General features: G+C 42.0%; 1 protein-coding gene across 3 annotated transcripts in view; it reads left to right on the top strand.

Annotated features, from left to right (window-relative positions):
- Positions 1-16,388, top strand: part of LOC117444222 (carbohydrate sulfotransferase 8-like) — a 345,779-nt gene that overhangs the window by 208,564 nt on the left and 120,827 nt on the right. The gene's annotated exons all lie outside the window — the stretch shown is intronic.

The following is a 16,388-nucleotide window of genomic DNA, read 5'->3' on the forward strand; positions in this document are numbered from 1 at the left end:
CATTTGTGTTCCTGGAAATTGCTCGTTAAATGCGATGTCCAGACCTTTCGTCTCGTTAAAAGGGGGAGTCAAGCTACTTTCCCGTTGCAACGTGTTATCTTTTTTCATTGGCTTAGCACTTGAGCTCATTAAAAAGAAGGGACAAATGTAATTAATTAGCTGCTTTTCCTCTCAGCTTCATTGAACTGATAATGGTTTTAGTTTCCCAGAGTCAGGGTCGTTGGCTTTGATTTGTTGCCTTGAGCTCGAGCCATGTTAGAAGTACAGAGCGTCTCGCATTGAGACCTTTTGAGATTTGCAGCAGCCGAGGGTTTCTGCTCATTCTCACACGTGAAGGCTCTTTCGGTCACCGTGCCACATCAAAGGCTCGAGGCTCTGAGGAGAGAAATCAATCCTTCAGGACTACTGTACGGAGAGAGCAGCAGAAGACAGGCGGCGGCTACTTGGCGGGATCTGAATTTGAAACACATCCGTAATCCTTTGAATTAAATCCAACGAGCTCCTGATGGAAGAATTGGAGGACAGACAATAAGTAAAGGCATTAAAGTTCAATGTGCTACGGTATTGTGTTGACCAATTACCAAGCTTTTTTAGTTTTCTGGAGGAGGGGTTGAATGTGCACGTTGCAGCAGAGCTAGACAAAGCAACAATTGGCAAAGGGGACCCTCGGGTTCAAGGACTGGAGCTCACAGACACATTTCAGTGATATTCAATTCAATCTTTATTTCAGACTCAAGGTCCATATCACACAAATAAGATTAAACACAAAACAGATACAAACCTGTCCAATCACAGCGAGCCACACGTGCTCACTGTCTGTAGAGGCTGTTGCGCCAATGTCTCCAAATCATGGAAGAGAACCGGGTAGAACTCTTCCCAGGGTTAATTAAAATCGAGATAATCAATCAATCAATCAATGTTTATTTATATAGCCCAATATCACAAATGTTACATTTCTCTCAGTGGACTTCACAGTGTGTACAGAATATCAGTATGACGATACGACACCCTCTGTCCTTAGACCCTCTGTCCTTAGACCCTCTGTCCTTAGACCCTCACATCGTACAAGGAAACACTTCCAGAGAAAACCCACAGTTTAAAGGGGACATGGGAGAAACCTCAGGGAGAGCAACAGAGGAGGGATCCCTCTCCCAGGACGGACAGACGTGCAATAGATGCCGTGTGTAAATTGAAAAGATAATACATTTGCAACATAGGTAGACCAAATGTTTGGAAATGCATGTGTGTATAATAGGAAGATGAATCCACGAGGATATCCATCCAGGCCCGATGATCCAGGACCACAGCCACGACTCAAGATCCAGGGCTCGCGATCCAGGACACAGGACCGCAGGATCATCCATGACTCCGGATCCCAGCGTATATAGACACCAAAAAGAAAGACATTTGGGGAAGCTGGATTAATCGGAACATGAGAGTACACAGGTACAGACAGAGAGAAGGAAGAAGTAAGATGTCCCCCGACAAACTAAGCCTATATCAGCAAAACTAGGGGCTGAATCTAATCAGCCCTAACTATAAGCTTTATCAGAAAGGAAGGTCTTCAGCGCACTCTTGTCTGTGCACACAAACTGAAAGATTGACAATAAAGTTGACTTTGACTTGACTGTAACCGAACAAAGACACATGACTAACTTAACTAACTACATCCTAACATGGAAGACGTACTAAACATGAAACAAACAACAACAACCTGATAACGTACTAAACATGACATTAGTAAACAAAACATGGCTAGATTTACAAACAATTTTTGATTTGTATAATTATGGTATGAAACCCTAAAACTTGACTTTTTATGCTAAAACATTCCCCTCCTATTTTTTTAAAACACCACAACTATCTTAAGGTTTGATGTGGCTCATGTTTTGTGTATTCATAAAACCAGTCTGTCTTGAAAGATCAATACGATGACTTGCACAAGGACTCTGTGAAGGACATCTGATACGATGCTCTTTATTGGCTGTATTACATTATCGGACCCTGTTGTCCGTCCGCAATCTGCCAGACGAAACGGAACGAGAATCAGACGGCAGCCGTTCTGATGTTCAGACGGCGTGGAGGACTCAGAACATACGGTCCATGTTTCCTTCAGTATGAAAGGTCATTGCTTCATTCATAACCGCGTGTGGTTTCGAGCATTCAGGCAGTTGTTAATCGCACTCACTGGTCAACAAAACAAACCAATGTTTGTTTCGTGTATGTGGATAGCTGCTAATGAGGTCTGGAAAGCAGTGTTTCACTTTTACATTCGAAAACACAACTCAACAACCTCTTGCCCTCGGATACTAGTCTCGCTTTGAACTTTAAGATCAGTGAAGCACCGGTTGTCGTGATAAAAAGAGGATGTTCTAATCTTTTGACAGCTGTTGGAATACGTATTACTTATTTTATATTCTGGACTGTACGATTTTTAAAACAGCCATTATGTTGCTGAATGTTTGCTAGTTAGTCTCAGTGAGTGTATCGTGCAATACACAGGGGCTATTTGCAATAAGTATGCACTTGTTCTTTGCCAGACGTGAGTCCATACAAGGACTTGTCTGCCATATTTTAAAGAGGCCCTATTATGCTCTTTGGCTGTTTCCCTTTCTTGTAGTGCGTTATGTCGTTGTGTGTGCATTTAAACGGTCTGCAAAGGTCTTCTCTCCCACACACTGCCTGAAATGCCTCCATTGGACTCCTTTGTTTACGTCCGGAACATAATGACATCACTATGTAACACTAGCCAGGGGCGGACTGGGACTAAAAATCAGCCCGGGACTCTCGACCGGCCCTCTTCGGTAGCGCCGGCCCCCGGTGCGGCAAGTAAATACAGCTAGTACATTTTCGAAGGGGTGGGGGGGTGCTAGCGACTTATCCGACCGGCCCACTTCAGTACCGGCCCATCGGGATTCGTCCCGATGGGCCGGTACTGAAGTGGGCCGGTCCGCCACTGACACTAGCGCTCCTATTGGCCATCGAATTGTACGGGACATCTCTAAACGGTTGACCAATCACAACAGAGCCGGCCAGCTAACCAATTAGAGCAGACTGGGCTCTGGTTTCAGACAGAGGGTGAAAATGAAGAGCTTTTTGAACATTAAAGCATGGAGACATGTCCCAGTAGAGACACTACATACTGATATGAAACCTTACAATTGCATAATATGACCAATAGATCAGTCATGTTTTTTTTTTTTTTTAAACTCATGCCTGATAACCGGCTGCTGCTGCTGCTACAAAATCGCTTTTTTCAACTTGGGGAACATAAATTACACCAATTCTTACATCTATTAGTTTCAATTTAAAGTTCCATTTCACATCGATAGCAGAAGTAAACCAACTTGTGTAAACCACATCTGTATCTAACATCATTTCACAAAGCTTCATCAGTAGCGAACCGTTCGGAGACACTGCTCCAAGGTCACCTCGCTCCCTCCTCTCTACCCTGTATCATATGCCAAGAGGAACACATGCCTCCTTCCTTCCTCAGACACTTAAAACTTGAGGAACCATACCAGACTTTCGATGGCTGCTGCTCCTTTTTGATGACGCAACGCCGAGCCAATACTTTGGCACCTTCAACTTTTTCCTTTCCCCTATAACATGCGTTCCCCCTGCGTGTGAACTCTTGGCCTTCGTACATATTCATTACTCTCAGACCCGATAATGCTAATCAGAAATATTCATGTGATTAATTAATTAAGACTTAAAAAGTTGAAATATTAATGTGACCGCTTTCAAACTGCAGGACAACGGTCTCTTGGTTAATCACTTTATGACTTTGCTTAACATGAGTCGAAATTAATTACATGTGAACTCTATATAACCCTTTTATGGAAATGCCGTGTGCTAATCCTCCTATTCTCTTAAATCACTGCCTGGTATTTGTATGGACGACGCAGCAGTGACATTTCCAGGTGACTCCAGTGACAGCGTAGCAAAAGGATTTAAAAACGCATTAGAATCGGTCCAATTTATATGCAAACGAAACAGATTTATAGGCTGCGTACTTTGCCTATAACTTCTCACGATGTCTTACTTTCATTAACATTTATCAGATGCACAATCACGACATCGACGGTTTATCTTTTGTGTGAATCTCCCATCGTTTCCCAGCCACACTGACATCACAGCGCTATCTGCAGTGAGCTATTTCCCAAAGCACCGGAGAGCTGTAAAGGGCGACTTTTTGCAACATTAACTATTTATTGGAATTCTGTGCTGCACCTCCCAAACCCCCCCCCCCCCCCCCCCGCATGCCATCCATTATCCCGGGGACGAACAATGCATGGATGTTCACGCTAAAACCGGGAGACGATGGATTTGAGTGCATTTTTCCAACCTGGCCATTCATCTGTCATCGTCGCAGCCTGAGGAGAATCTGCTACCTCCCTGCCCTCTGATTAAACGGGAGAGAATTAATAACAGGTGTGTGAGGAAGGGGAGGCTCTGGCTATTTAACACACATAAAGGTTACTTGTGAAGAAAAGGCCAAGCAATAAGCAATTAGAACACAGAAGCAGCAGGTTCTTTTAACCAGGTCTCTTAGTTGTGAAGAAATACATAGACAGAGCCCGAGGAGAAACTTGAGAGTTGTTTTATAAACCGATATGCCCCTTGATACATCCACAGTGAGATGCCTCGCTGTAAATTACCACAAAAGGAACGGTACCAGTTCCATGTCTTCCACAATAAATCTACGTTAAACCCATGATTTATGCCTGTCCGTAACACGCCCTTTCAATCTATCCGGGACGTGGAATAAAATAGAAAACTCAAGGTCGCTGGAAGGTAACAAAATGCAGGAGAATCTTTGATTACCTCTAATGTGGTTATAGGTAATGGTGACCTGTCTCTAAGGAGCCAAGCCAGAGCTAAATTATATTTCAAATCCATTAAACCTTACCTCAGATCCATGATTCGCTTCCAGCCAGCAGCTACCCAGGGCAGCGGGTAATTGAATTTCAAACCTGAAGCCAGGAAGGAGATAGGCCCCAAAGCCGAGTCCCCTGCACGAGGCTGAACACCGTTATGCATAAAGTCATGATTTATTTGTGCCTATCAATCTGTAATTTGCTGCTCTCTGCCACGGAGAGGAATAACCCCATTTGTTGAAACAACGCGTCCGTGGAAAGGAATTAGATTGCTATGACCAACAGACATAAGCGGTTATTACATTTGGGCATTTAACCCGACTCCAGCTGCAGAGGAAACACTTTAAAGGGACGGAGGGACATGCGTAATTAGAAAGGCATGGCAATATTTAGAAGAGATCTGATTAATGTCCCTTTCTGCTACACGGGTTAGCATCACCCGGCTCTGAGGCGCTTCTCCGTATGCTTTTTAAAATGTAGACTGCTTCATCCCATCGTTCCGCAACGCATTTTCAAACCGACCTTAGATCAGTTGTTAAAAGAGGTAATGAATCAAAAACAGAGGTGATATTAAAAACATCACATACAAGCCGTTTCAGTGGGTGTTGAAACAGGAACCCCGTTTTCATACGCAGCTTTAATTGAGCCCGGTGACAGAGCTGTAACCTTGATGTGTGTAATTGCTTGGGCTGAGACTCCGGCTGTTAATAGGAGGATCATGCACTCAGGGAAAAGTATTGGCTCCACTTTCTATTTGCTGTCATCGCTGCTATTTCTAGACATCCCTCACTGCGGAGCCGAGACAGACGACACCGCACTCGATAGCGAATCAATCATTAGACCAATTTACCAATTAGGCTCATTGTGCTCTATAAATAAACACATCACCGTGATGCCATGCTCGGCCCCTTGAGATACGCCGACTCAACATCCAGTCAGACGGTAAGGGCACACGGGCACACACGTCACATTGATCAGTGGCCTCTGTTAGGCTGCTGCTTTCTTTGGCAGGGAAAGCATATCCTCGCGAGGTGCCGCGATGCGAGCAGACTAAATATAACTCGGCACCACCCCTGCGTCACAGACTCAAACTGAGTTATTGATATGCATCCCAGTCACAGCTCGTGTAAAGGAAGGGGAAGTGTTCACGGGGATGTCATGCAGGTTTACGGGCCACCGTTTTGAAGCCTTAAAGGTGGGGTATGTAATTGTGGAGAAACCAGCTCGAGTGCGCTAGAATTTGAAAGTACACAACCGGAGGAAATGTGCCTCTTCCTTCAGACTTCCTCAGAGCCCCTCCTCCAACACACAGGCACGCGCACATGACCAATGAGGGCACGAGATAAGTGTGTGCCCCGATGGAAGGCTGACAGGCAGGCAGGCCATCCAGTTACTTTAGCCGGGCCGGCTCAGATGATTGGTCGTGCTTTTTACAGCGCCACGGCTTCCACAGATGATATTTTTTTAAATGTATTTATTGTCAAAGCACTTCAGATATTCATTGCTATCGGGATGTTAAGAGCATTCCATGGAATATAACAAAAAGTGTTTCTGAAATAAATTACATCCCCCACCTTTAAGTTTGGCATTTGGTCATCCCCATTGTATGTCTATTGTTGGCATGTCAGTTTATTTTGTTTAGATGTATCTTTGCAATTTAATTTTGAACACCAGGTGGCGGTGATTAGACGCACACGGGTGTATTGATATTACAAGAGTACAGATGCTGCAACTGATGCTAACATCTACAGACAGGCAGAATACAGAGCTACAATCAAACAACACACAGCAGGCTTGGACATTGGGTACGACTGCATCTGTCGACCGGAAACCGTGTGTCTGCGTACGATCACTCTATGCAACCTGAAAATAGGACATTGGAACACGCAAATTGCCGTTACAGCATGGTCATGTTTTTTGGAACCAGAAGTGACAATTAGGGTGGAAAAGAAAAGATGGTTAAATTGACTTTAAAGAAACAAGGACACATACTTGAAGTGGGATGAAGACAAAAAAACAGACGGCTATAAATGTGCCAAATGTAGCAACCTATCAATCACAAGTCAGCCCCACCCTAAGTCTACGATGTTTTACTGTTTTAATGTCCATATAGGTATTACATAAACATCATTCAGTTTTAAAAGGACTTGAAACTAAGACCATAAACTCATCCGGAAATGTTTTACTGAGGTTATAAATCCATAGTCAAAACTAGAAGACATTTTTCGTAGACTTCCATGCAATCTGACTTTCTTTGTCAATGAGTGTTGTCGCCCCCTGCTGGCTATTAATAATAATGCAGGTTTAAAACTCTTCTGACCCAGAGCCTGATGCTTCATCAAAACATATTCACCTATTTTTAATAACTACAACATGCATGGTCTGTGGCTAATGAGTGCGTATACAAGAAAATTACCGAAGCGTACTCCATCATTAATAATGCAAGGATTCCCCAGGTTCATTTTCATCTTAGCAAAATATCCCATTCTAAAGTAAGCCCGGTTCATTCAGGCAGCGTCTAAAATGCTAGGGAAATACCAGAGTTAACATTTCAAGACAGACTGTATAATTCATAGTGGAAAGGCAGGCTTTGTAATAATACAACAGCTCTTGGCAGCATTACCTCCTCTCACTGCTGCTGGTTCTCAGCATGCTCTGCCCACCTGTCACCATGCAGAGAAAACCTCTCATTCACACAGAAGACACAGGCGACTGGCTCTCACTGAGAACGGCAAGCCTTTACAATAACTGTCAAAAGACTGGAGGTAAAATATATATGGCTTTATCCTGAAAAACGTACCTGAGCATTCAGTGGATGTCAGAGCCAGGTCTCCTTCAGTATGTAGCGACATGTATAGGGATCATGGCAGAAACACACTGACATACATCGTACTTATGATACTTGAATACCACAGTGTTGAGGTGCTTTGTTCTTAACCTACTTTCATTTGATGCTACTATTTTTGAAGCCACATTTCCACTGACAGCTTTATAGTTATTTCACAGATTCAGATTATCAACTGATACAAAATAAATGAACTACTAAATACACATTTACAGGTAAATATAGTCATTTAACAATTTGGTTTTAAAATGGGAATGTTCACATATTGAGTACTTTTACTGCAAGGCAATTTTATTTATATAGCACCTTTCAGTACGCGACAATTCAAAGTGCTTTACCAAATCAAAACAAAACACATGTAAGAATAGATACAGCATAAACACATTATTAAATGGCATTTAAAAACAGGCATAAAAAAGCAAAGATAATGAAATAATAATAATAAGCACAGCAGGTACAGAATACATGAATAAAAGGCAGAATGCAGTGTGAGTATGAACAGCTCAATTAAAAGCAGCGGGAAATAGATATGTTTTTAGTCTGGATTTGAAAATAGGAAGTGTTTCAGTGGACGTGACCAATTTGGTGATTTAAAAACTAGCAATAGTATTTTAAAATCAATTCTTTGGTCGACTGGAAGCCAGTGTAAAGACTTATTGGTTTAAGTATTTTTAATTACAATAGGGTAATATTTAAATGGGGGATGATTACTTGTAAGACATTCATGTATTGCATTGCTACTTAATCCCAGTGGTGGATTGTAATTAAGTGCATTTACTTAAGTATTGTACAATTTTGAGGTACTTGTATTTTAAGTAGAGAATAACCAGGAGTTTCATTCTATGCTTCTTAACGGCCCGTCCACACAGCGGCGTGCGTTGACGCTTCCCCATTCACTTTGAACGGGGTGACGTCTCTTTTAGCCGAAATGCATCGTGGGAAGCGACGTGGAGCGTAGCTGGCGTGGCTCGCTGCAAAAGTTGAGCAATGTTCAACTTTTGACGCCTCGGCAGAAGCGTCAGCCAATCGAATCATATGCCAGTACGAGCTCTAGCCAATCAAACCGCTGCTTGTGTGTCAGGGGCGGGAGATTCATGTGATTGGTTGTTGGTCGAGTTTCAGACACGCCCGCCGGCAAGCGTCAGCGCACGCCGCTGTGTGGACGGGACGTTATACTTCCACTTCCAATACATTTTGGAAGCAAATATATTGTATCCATTATATCTTTCTGACCCCTTTTATATACAGTTACTTCAAATATTCAGATTATTAGAAAAACAACAATTAGTACAAAACAACTAATAAAGAAACATCAATATAAGTTATCCACCAGCTGTATGCAAATACAATTAAAATAAAAACAATTATATTATATAAATGATTCGGAAATGGGCCATTTTATTTCAAAGCAAGTACTTTTACTTTGTTTTCTTTAAGTATATTTTGATGCCAATACTTTTGTACTTTAACTTAGATATTAAATGAAGACTTGATCATTTTTACAATTTGGTATTGGTACATTTACTTACGTGAGAGATTAAAGGTGGGGTAGGTAAGTTTCAGAAACCGGCTCGAGATACACTTTTTGTTATATTCCATGGAATGCTCTCAACATCCCGATAGCAATGAATATCTGAAGTGCTTTGACAAAAAATACATAAAAAAACGTCACCTCTAGAAGCCGTAATACTGTAAAAAGTACAACCAACCGATTGGATGGCCTACCTGCCTGTCAGCCTTCCATCTGGGCACACACTTATCTCGTGCCCTCATTGGTCATGTGCGCGTTCGTGTGTGTTGGAGGAGGGGCTCTGTGAGGAAGTGGCAGATTTTCTCCGGTTGTGTATTTTCAAATTCTAGCGATCTCGAGCCGGTTTCTCAAACTTACCTACCCCACCTTTAAAGAGTTCTTCTTCCACCTCTGTCATCAAGTTAGGATGAGATAGTATACATATATGCATTCAGCACTTAAACTGTTAAACTTCTAAAACAAAGTGCCCCATGCGCCACGGTGTGCTCGGAGAGTTCCTGTGAGTCTTTCAGCGCCGGCCGGCGTTGCTGCAGTGGACGACCTCCCAGAAACTGAGTGCATTCCCAGAATAGAAAGAGAACTGGTTATTGACTCCGCACTACGCCCAAGTGGGCTTTATGATTTAGTGCAGTGAGCCGTCAACTCTCAGAGCAGTGTGCGGCAAACACAAAAACATTTGATCAATATTCCATCAGGTCGGAGCCCTTTCCTGTTAATATAGTGCCCGGCATCTTAGCACCCGAAGATGGTGCATTCAGGAGCAGCTCTGTTAACACACTGCAGCAACTCAAGGGACGAGGCGGAATTAAATGAAACGCCACCGGCCATTTCGCTATGTCGACAAGCATGGGATTTATTATTATGTATTTGTTGATGCATTGTTTATCTCAGAAGACGTTGTCAGTAGCAGCTAGCTGTCTGATACTGATGCACGAGACCCATACACGATAAGAGGAGAAAAGATAAGATGGTACATTATTGATCCCAATGTGGGAAATGTTTTTGTTGCAGCAGCATAAAAGACAAGGCATTGTACAATACACATCATAACAACAAGTAATAAACAAGAAAGTAGAAAAATATACATGTTGAATTTAACAAGGTATTATATATACAAATATATACATATATGACAGATGGAATATTAATATTAAATATTGAACAGATTGTATAAATATAAAATGTACAATGTGGTTTTATTCCAAGAGAAACTATGGAGCTAAGCTATAGATGCAGGATAACAAAACATGTCATTATTGCAAACTTGCTCTTTTTAAAAATCCTTTGTATCTATTGATAAGACGTACATAACTATTTGTATAGAATATATAAGTATATCGTTCTTTTTTTGTGAATTCTTAAGAAATGAACTTTTAAGCTAGTATGTGGTCTATTACTCTTTCCTCTAATCAAGCAACACAATAGCCGCGTTCACACTGCAGTACTTTTCCCACAAAGGTTCATGCGAACTTAGTTCATGATCGCGTTCACACCAAAAAGAGCCGGTACTAAAAGTAGTTCATGCGAACCTTTTTACCCCCTCGAAAGTCCCTGCTAGAGAGCAGGGACTTTCGAGCGGCTCTTTTTTGAGAAAAGAGCTATATTCCTGATTGGCTGGGCGGATTGCAAACCACGCCCCGTAAAACTCCCAAAAAGTTTTGTGAAGCCGCCATTTTATTATCCTCGCATTAGCATTATTAGCATTAGCATTATTAGCATTAGCCCAGCGCAGAAACGCAGAGAGACTAACTTATGGCAACACAAAATAAAACATGGGAGCGGCGGAGATGAGGAGGTGTCGGCGTTCTGGCGATTTACTCGGAAGGCTTCAGTAGAAGCTGCTGGGACTCCCAGCAGCTTCTACTGAAGCCTTCCCCAACTCCGGGGACTTCCGGCCGGGGACTTTGGGCGGCCTGAGGTGTGTTGCGGCCTGCCAGTAAACCCAAAGCAGAAGAAGAAGAAGTGACGTCAGCGGCTTCATTTGCCTAATCCACCCCCAGGGACTTTTTCTGGTGTGAACGCGATCTGTACTTAGTTCATGAGAACTAAAGAGTTCGCATGAACCTTTGTGGGAAAAGTACCGCAGTGTGAACGCAGCTAAGGTATAAACCACAAACCACAAACCTTCAAATGTTATGAATGAAAATGGAATCCATTCAAGTTTTCCCTATTCTGATTGGCTGTTATAATCTTTAAATTGCATTGACAAACGTAATTACTAACATCGCACAGAAATCTGCTGCACGGGAAAATAATCAATATCCTGAGTTTCTCAATGAGATTATTTTTGGTTGTAGAGACAGACGGTACTTTTTCCTTTCAAACATTGCATATTGTCTGATAAGAGCTCATTCATTTTCAAAAGCTTTTTAATCTTCATACTTAACACTTAGTGCACAATACGAGGGCCGTTGTGGGAGTAAAGGAAGTGTGAGAAACCCTTTGTGCTTTCCTGTAGTGAGACCTGTAGTCAAGTGGATTGTTTTAGGACGTGTCATGCTGAAAAGCACTTTTGTGACTTATGCATTATTCACGTCAGGCATTTAGATCTTGAAATGCGTGTATCGAGTAAAGTGAGTTTACTTTTTAAATGTGCAGCCTTGCAAGCATCTAATAGTCTAGAGTGCAATGTTGAAAATTAAATTGTTTAGGCCGGGGGTGGAGTTTTCTGTTCTGGAGCCGGGTGTAAAAAAGTCATATGAGGAGAAAATAGATAATCAGAAGACTAAAGGATTGAGAATGGAGTTAAAATGGAGAGAAAACGAGAATCAAAGTGTTTCAGGTCAAGGCCAGGACACTTTTCTTATCGAAGTGGGAAATGTTCAAAGATTTATCGAGTGACTTTATTTTGAAAGACAAGTTAAACACAATGTGTCTGACAGTATTGACCTTGTGAAGCAGCAGCAGGTCAGAGTGAGGGCGGACATAAAGGCCAGCCGCTCAGTAATGACTGAACACATCACTGAAAACAAGAGAGACACATTACCGATACATGGTGACTTCTGTAGCACTGCCTCTGCCGTTCACGTTCATATGAATTAAGTATCGGATAAGAGAGAGTCAGACGTCATTGTGAAATCAACCCTGACAATAGAGCCGCTATCCACATGGCTACCGACTAAATATATCAAAGACTTGATACAGCATTTATTTTCCATTTCTTTCTTTTCCATTAGCCTATAGACGAAGCAAAAGCCTATACCGTGTTCCCTTTAGTGTTCACTTCCTTTTGGTCTTCTTCTGCTGTTCCCTTTCGTGTTCACTTCCTGTCTGTCTTCTTCTGCTGTTCCCTTTGGTGTTCACTTCCTGTCTTCTTCTGCTGTTCCCTTTGGTGTTCACTTCCTTTTGGTCTTCTTTTGCTGTTCCCTTTCGTGTTCACTTCCTGTCTGTCTTCTTCTGCTGTTCCCTTTGGTGTTCACTTCCTGTCTTCTTCTGCTGTTCCCTTTGGTGTTCACTTCCTTTTGGTCTTCTTCTGCTGTTCCCTTTAGTGTTTACTTCCTGTCTTCTTCTGCTGTTCCCTTTAGTGTTTACTTCCTGTCTTCTCCTGCTGTTCCCTTTAGTGTTTACTTCCTGTCTTCTCCAGGGGGGTATACTGCGAAGCAGGATTTTCGCTTAGCCGGCTAAATTCAGGGAAAACTCCGGCTTTCCGGTCCTACGAAGCTGGTTCTCTTTTTAGCAGGCTAGATCTCCATGGTAATATATGCTAAGCAGCTAACCTGGTCGGGACCTGGTTAGGTTGCAGGCTAAGAGCTCAACTCAGTGAAAGCACCGCCTGCTGACCAATCAGAGCTCAGTGTGCGGAGTTTAAAGCGATCAAGTCATATTACAGGAGAAAGGAAATACAGAAAAGCTGCCGTTGCAGGAAAGACGGCCGGCAAAAATCACTGACTGTGTGAACGTGAACATGAATAGAATATCACCTCCATCTTCAGAGCAATCTGACTATTATAACATTAGCATTAAGAAAGCTTACTTAAATATCTGCCACAAAATAAGTACCCGGATCAAAGTACATTAAGTACAGTCCGCAGCATATCACTTCATAATGTATCATATATCTCCTGATCTGAGTCAGCTGAGCCGTATCTGGCCGTGCAGCACTCACAGCGTCACAGACTGGATGCAGAAGTATTATTTTAAGCAACACATTAAGTTGAGGAAACACTCGAGACAAATGTAATGAAAGTCAGATCGTGTTTTAGACGGGGCAGTGATATCATAAACCTGTTAATGTACGCATTCAAACACGTGTTCTGCTCCAGCTGTATTCACCTTGCAGGTGCAGCTCTGAGGCTTTGATCCTGATCAAGTGTTTAAGTCATGGATGTTTAAAGTTTAACTTCTTCATTTTTGACTAGTATTAAAGTTCACTTTTCATTCAGGAAGTATGACGCTGCGCTGTCAGTACGCTTCTCCATGTTTGTGATTGGTCGAATGCTCCAGATACCACCCCTTTCATGTGAACGCGCACCTAACTAGATAGGACACGGCTGGCTGAGCGATCCACTTGATAACCAGCGTCGTAGTACAGTTTAGCGAGAGCGCGTATGTTTTGGATTAGGCCAACCGGCTAACTCAAACATATCCAGGTTAGGTTCCAGCTTCGTAGTATAGGCCCCTGCTGTTCCCTTTAGTGTTTACTTCCTGTCTGTCTTCTTCTGCTGTTCCCTTTAGTGTTTACTTCCTGTCTTCTTCTGCTGTTCCCTTTAGTGTTTACTTCCTGTCTGTCTTCTTCTGCTGTTCCCTTTAGTGTTTACTTCCTGTCTTCTTCTGCTGTTCCCTTTAGTGTTTACTGCCTGTCTTCTTCTCCTGTTCCCTTTAGTGTTTACTTCCTGTCTGTCTTCTTCTGCTGTTCCCTTTAGTGTTTACTTCCTGTTGGTCTTCTTCTCCTGTCCCCTTTAGTGTTGACTTCCTGTCTGTCTTCTTCTGCTGTTCCCTTTAGTGTTTACTTCCTGTCTGTCTTCTTCTGCTGTTCCCTTTAGTGTTTACTTCCTTTTGGTCTTCTTCCGCTGTCCCCTTTAGTGTTGACTTCCTGTCTGTCTTCTTCTCCTGTTCCCTTTAGTGTTTACTTCCTGTCTGTCTTATTCTCCTGTCCCCTTTAGTGTTGACTTCCTGTCTGTCTTATTCTCCTGTTCCCTTTAGTGTTTACTTCCTGTCTTCTTCTGCTGTTCCCTTTAGTGTTTACTTCCTGTCTTCTTCTGCTGTTCCCTTTAGTGTTTACTTCATGTCTTCTTCTGCTGTTCCCTTTAGTGTTTACTTCCTTTTGGTCTTCTTCTGCTGTTCCCTTTAGTGTTTACTTCCTTTTGGTCTTCTTCTGCTGTTCCCTTTAGTGTTTACTTCCTTTTGTTTACTTCCTGTCTTCTTCTGCTGTTCCCTTTAGTGTTTACTTCCTGTCTTCTTCTGCTGTTCCCTTTAGTGTTTACTTCCTGTCTTCTTCTGCTGTTCCCTTTAGTGTTTACTTCCTTTTGGTCTTCTTCTGCTGTTCCCTTTAGTGTTTACTTCCTTTTGGTCTTCTTCTGCTGTTCCCTTTAGTGTTTACTTCCTTTTGGTCTTCTTCTGCTGTTCCCTTTAGTGTTTACTTCCTTTTGGTCTTCTTCTGCTGTTGCCTTTAGTGTTTACTTCCTTTTGGTCTTCTTCTGCTGTTCCCTTTAGTGTTTACTTCCTTTTGGTCTTCTTCTGCTGTTCCCTTTAGTGTTTACTTCCTTTTGGTCTTCTTCTGCTGTTGCCTTTAGTGTTTACTTCCTTTTGGTCTTCTTCCGCTGTTCCCTTTAGTGTATATCTCTGATGTCTATTTCTCTGAAGACTTCTAAACTTGTTCTTTCCCTTGAATGTATCATTCTTGTTCCTCGACATCATGAATCCAAATGTCCCTGATCAGAGCAACAGTCTACATTTCCAATTGGACCAATCAGAAATAAAGTATTTAACTAAGCCGTGGATTAAATAATAACAACAACAACAACCAATCTGTCCAGCTACACAGCTCTGTGTTTACCCGAGCCTCTAAAGCCACTTATTTGCCTCTCAAAAAATGGAGGCTCTTCTGAAAACATTCTCAAACTCTTTTCGAAAAGGCTTTTGGAGAAAATCAGGGTGTTTTCTGTGATTGGTTTTGAGATGGTGGAGATAAGGGCTCTGAATCATGACATTTTAAGTGGACATTTTTTATCAGACTAAAGTAATATTTGCAAGATAAATGCTGTCGTTTCAAAACAATTAACAAAGTCTTTAATATCAGCTTCCCAAATGAAACCAATGACTGAATATTCAGCCAGTAATTCTCTCCTAGTTTGTTCTACAGTATGTCTTGTCATCATTGCTCATACAGTCTGGAGGGTGGATGCTACAATAAAATAAATACAATTACTGTAAATCACAATAAAATCTATACAACCACTGCAATACACGCGATGATACAACCAAGGCCAAACGTTTGTGCTGCAAGTTTCTCTATAAAAACTGAAACCATAAATGACCGCACAGTTGAATTAAAAAGCTCTGGACTCTCACACACTCTGTAAAAACGTTCAGGTGATTTATTGCAGCGCTATTGCATTGATTTATATTTCACAGGTGTTGCATTGAGTGTGACCAGCACCCCCTCTATAGCCTTAAGTAATGTGTTCATTGTGCCAGGACCTAAGCTTCCTGATTGAAGCCGCGGACTGAAATGAGAAAAAGCGATATGACCGCCACTCCTTCCCTTTGCTCCAGCCACTCTGAAACTTACTGCAAATTACTTTTCTGTTCTCTCACAATGATTATTGTATTTATCGCTCACAATTCCCAAAATAATGTGCATCCGCGGTGAGTTGTATCTGTTATCGATGATTGATTCCAGCTGTATTGTTACTCCCACGAATACAGGGCCATTTGTGGAGGGAATTCTTCAGAGAAACTGATAAATGATTCATGGACAGTTTGTCTTTTGTTATATTTAATAAAGTAATAAAGAAAGTCAATACAAGTGAATCCCAAATGTAGGAACAGAGCTACTTCACCCTCAGAGGACAGAGAAGCTCTGCTCCCAGAACACAGCTCACAGTCACACTATATAGTCGAGAGAATAGCCAACTGGTCCCATCCTTAAATTCTCTTGCATCATCTAAACATCCCCACCATTACACCATAA

Source organism: Pseudochaenichthys georgianus, chromosome 3, assembly GCF_902827115.2.
Source record: "Pseudochaenichthys georgianus chromosome 3, fPseGeo1.2, whole genome shotgun sequence".
Lineage (NCBI taxonomy): Eukaryota > Metazoa > Chordata > Actinopteri > Perciformes > Channichthyidae > Pseudochaenichthys > Pseudochaenichthys georgianus.